The sequence below is a fragment of the Carassius gibelio genome, chromosome A19 (assembly GCF_023724105.1).
Source record: "Carassius gibelio isolate Cgi1373 ecotype wild population from Czech Republic chromosome A19, carGib1.2-hapl.c, whole genome shotgun sequence".
NCBI classification, from domain to species: domain Eukaryota; kingdom Metazoa; phylum Chordata; class Actinopteri; order Cypriniformes; family Cyprinidae; genus Carassius; species Carassius gibelio.
The window spans coordinates 11,216,145-11,220,210 of NC_068389.1; the positions used below are offsets into that span (position 1 = coordinate 11,216,145).

Consider the following 4,066-nt stretch of genomic DNA (forward strand, 5'->3'; position numbering starts at 1 on the left):
GAATAACGACTTCAATGGTGGACGCAGTAGTGTTTTGGGCATGGAAAACTAGCTTGTAACACGTTTGATTGGGCTAGAGTCTGGCTTTTGCTGAGCTCATTCGTCTCACTTTTCCCATCACATCACATTAGAATTTATTTTCAATAAAAATGAACAAAATGTTCTAAAAGTGGAAGTAAAGTGCCTAACGAGTGTTTAATAATGATGCAAATATTTATAATTGTATTAAATATAATCATTTACAATCTGTTATTATTGTATCCTGTTAATGTAAAACAATACTGAGGTGCACATGGGCCTAGTAGCCTATGTATCTGCCAGTATAAAGTGTAACTAGCATCTAATTATTATTTACACTTAGCCTGTTGCAAAGAATTGCTACTTTTACATGGTAATTAGAATCTATCACGATTTTCACTGTAAATTTTTTTTCTGTAAATACCATCTATATCTACTTGCACTTAGCCTACTGTAAATAGGATCTATCACTAAGAAAGTATGTTAATTCCACTTAGTGTAAATAGCCACTGCCGTATTTTTCTTACTCTTTTGGCAAATCATTTGTAAAATAAGAAAAATGCACTTATTATTATTATTATTATTAAAAATATTATTATTAATATTATTATTTTATATATATTTTTTGCTCATGAGATACCGTAAAATGATTAGCTATTAGTTCATTAATCTAACTTATGTGCCCTCCAGAAGTTTGCACTCTGCAAGTGAACGACACCATGTGGTACCATCGCAAAGAAGTTCAAACTGGTGGAATGACCTCCCAATCTCAATTCGTACAGCTTTGGAGGGAGCTGTTGCCATGGTGAATCGTAATAGCAGCGCTCCATTGATAATGGCTTTTTATAGTTGTGGTGCACACGCTTAACTCAGAGTCAGGCAATTTAGAGTTGATTAAACCAACTCATTTCAGCTGTTCTGTAACCGAAAACTCAGAGTTTGCCATCTCAGGGTAAGTCAACTCAGAATTCAAGTTTAAACTCAGAGTTGGTTGAACCTCCTTAGTGAAACGGGCACCAGCTCCTCTCCCCTGAGTGCAGAATGTTTTAATGGTTTTAGCTGACAGAGTAAAAGGCCTGTATTTTTTTGCCTCCGTGCTCTCAATATTCATATAGGCCTCCAAAGGTAATAAGCGTTAGTACAATTTTTTTTATTTTTTATTTTTTTACTGCCAATATACACTCATATAAATTAAGGTTCATAGATGTGAAAAACAGATTTTTCACCCTATATTATAGAACCCTTTACAAAAAGCTTCTTATTATTTAGTTTGAAAAGCATCTTGTCAGGAACTCACAGTCACAGTCACCCCAATCATCAGCAGCACCTGATCCTAATCACTCCGATCCCAATCGCCAGAGTACTGATCACCTGCACCTGCAGCCAGCAATCACTGACCTGGATAAAGCCAGCATCACCCCAGTACTCTGGTGTCTGGTCTACCATTCACTACTCCGAACTGATGCCTGACCCATCTTCTCTAAACCTGTTATTTCTCTGCCCTCATTTCCCCGCCCTCATTTCCCCATTGCTCACTCTCCAGAGCTCTGGGCTTCATCCATCCTGTGAGTTACCACAACCTTAACATACTGCATCCTGTAAATAAACTGTCTCATGAAACTAACCCTCTGTGTTCCTACGTGATGCCCGAAGACTGATTCCCCTGTAGGCCCTATTCTTCACCAGAGTTAACTTCGATATCACCTACCACCCTAGAAACCGGAACTGCAAGGCTGATGCACTCTCTCGTCGACACTTCATCTGACCCTGAGCCTATACTCCCTCCAGCCATGATCACCAACCCCATCATTTTGAGTTTGGATGAGGACATCAGAGTGGCTACATGGAACGAACCTGCTATGGTAAACCCTTCTGGGCTCAGTCCACTGTATACCAGGCTCTGGACATCCAGGCAGCCAACAGACCCTCTCACCTGCAAGCTGGTGGCCCAGTATGTCCTGGGATGTCATCAGGTACGTTAGACATTGCTCAGTCTGTGCTATGTCCTCCACTCCTCATCAGCTCCCGGCAGGCGAAATCATGCCCCTACCCGTTTCTTTGAGGCCCTGGACCCATCTGGGGATTGATTTTGTGACTTACCTGCCCAAATCCAAAGGTAACACTGGTGGTTGTGGATCGCTTTTCTAAAGTCTGTAAATTAATTCCCCTGCCAGGATTACAAACTGCCCTGGAAACGGCTGAGCACCTATTCTCCAACCTCTTCCGGAACTTTGGGCTACCTCAGGATATCGTGTCAGACCGGGGTCTAGGGACGTAGCTGGAGTTTTCGAGGCCCCGGTGAAGGCTGTACCAGTCGGCCCTGATTGAAATGGTGTAATTGGCATGTTCGGTCTATTTAAGTTTTTTTTTTTTTTTTTTTTCAAGTTTAAGTATCCAGGTACAGAAACCAAATAATTAATGTAAAATAGCACTGCATAGTCTTCAATGTTCACATTATCACAGTTTGTTTGCTATAGTTTGGAAAACTATAAAAAAATAGGACATGAACTCTGAGTTCAACTGTGTTAGAACAAATTCATTTTGATAATGTCTGATAACGTTGATCGAAATATATGTAGTGAATTACAATCAACAAAATCTTCAGACAACTGTTAGTATGACAATTTTTACTCAAACACATAAGCAAAACATGGTGCTGAATAATGTTTGGTCCGAATCTTCTTATTAATCTATTTCACTAATCCAATTTAATCTTTGGGTATAATATGTCACAGTTCACTTTATTTTGCTATACTCAATTGCATAAATGTATAGTATTCTGAACCTACTAAAAATATATAAAATTATATATGTCTGAATAATCATTGCTTTGACTGTACATTAATTCTTGTTAAAACTACGAAGTAATTCAGTCAAGAGCAATGAGTAATTTTCTTTCATTTTCTTGGATAAACATTATAGCAGCTAGTAGCTAAATTAGGTGAGGTCACTTGAGGAGATGAACGCATCCAATATAATACACATCCCTTTTTTTTTTTTTTTTTTTTTTTTTTTCTTGAAACCGTTTACTTTCACTTAAGACATAACTGACAGGTTTTTTTTCTAACATTTTCCAACACTTTCCAAGACTGGTGTTTTGACATTGTGTATGTATTTGTCGGCACAAGCGCAAAAAGAGGGAAATTCGGTTTTCAAGCATTTTGAGACGCCTCCCTCAGCGTGAATCCTGAACCCCAGAACATTGGTGTTGAATTGGGCTCTTTCATATCGTTTTCTGTTTGTTTAAACTGGGATTTGTATTTGTTCGTTCAGGTGCAGGAGGAAGTTTGAGGAGAACTTCGCAAAGGAGAGCTCAGTTCAGTGTTGCTGTCTGTGAGATGTGGCTCTCTACATGTGCACCGAACACAGTGCGCAAGTAACCAGCTGCTCAGTTGAGATTTTCTGCGTCTTGTGTTTAAATGCTTTAAACTCTTTTGAATGTTTAAAATGACAAGTAGCTTGGCTTAAAAACACGTGACAATTGTAAGCTTTTTGTGACCACAAGCTGCAGTGGCCAGTCAACTGTATGAGCTATGAGCGTATTTAATTTTTTATTTTTTTTAGGCTGGCCTCAGCCAGATGGTTGAGATTGCAAGGGCCCCTATAAATGTAACCACCTCTCACCCCACTAGCGACGGCCCTGCAGGGGTCCCCAGTTTATTTCCTGGGTGTGGAATGCCTTCTTTCACCAACTGGGTGACACGGTGAACTTGTCTTCTGAGTACCATTCCCAAACAAATGGACCGACTGAGCGGCAGATTCAAGAACCTGGATGATACCTCTGGCCCTGGGAATACTGCCTAGAAAATCCACACAGCTGGAACCACTTCCTTCCCTGGCTTCGCGGATGCTCTATGTGCAGCCACTCCAGTTTACCATCCAGGGGATAAGGTATGGCTTTCAACCTGGGATCTGCTTCTCCATCAGCAATGCAGGAAGCTGAGTCCCCGCTACATTGGTCTGTTCACGGACGAGAGGCACATCAACGAAGTCACCTACAGGCTACACCTACCCCCCCAGGTACCGCATTCTCCCCTCTTTCCATGTG

The 4,066-nt window shown here is 40.6% G+C and overlaps 1 long non-coding RNA gene across 1 annotated transcript; it reads left to right on the forward strand.

Annotated features, from left to right (window-relative positions):
• Positions 1 to 1,523: 1,523 nt before the first annotated feature.
• Positions 1,524 to 2,393, forward strand: LOC127935511 (uncharacterized). The gene is made up of 3 exons (XR_008148104.1): positions 1,524 to 1,583; positions 1,672 to 1,991; positions 2,193 to 2,393. It is a non-coding gene; the product is annotated as an uncharacterized LOC127935511 (long non-coding RNA).
• The last annotated feature ends 1,673 nt before the right edge of the window (positions 2,394 to 4,066 follow it).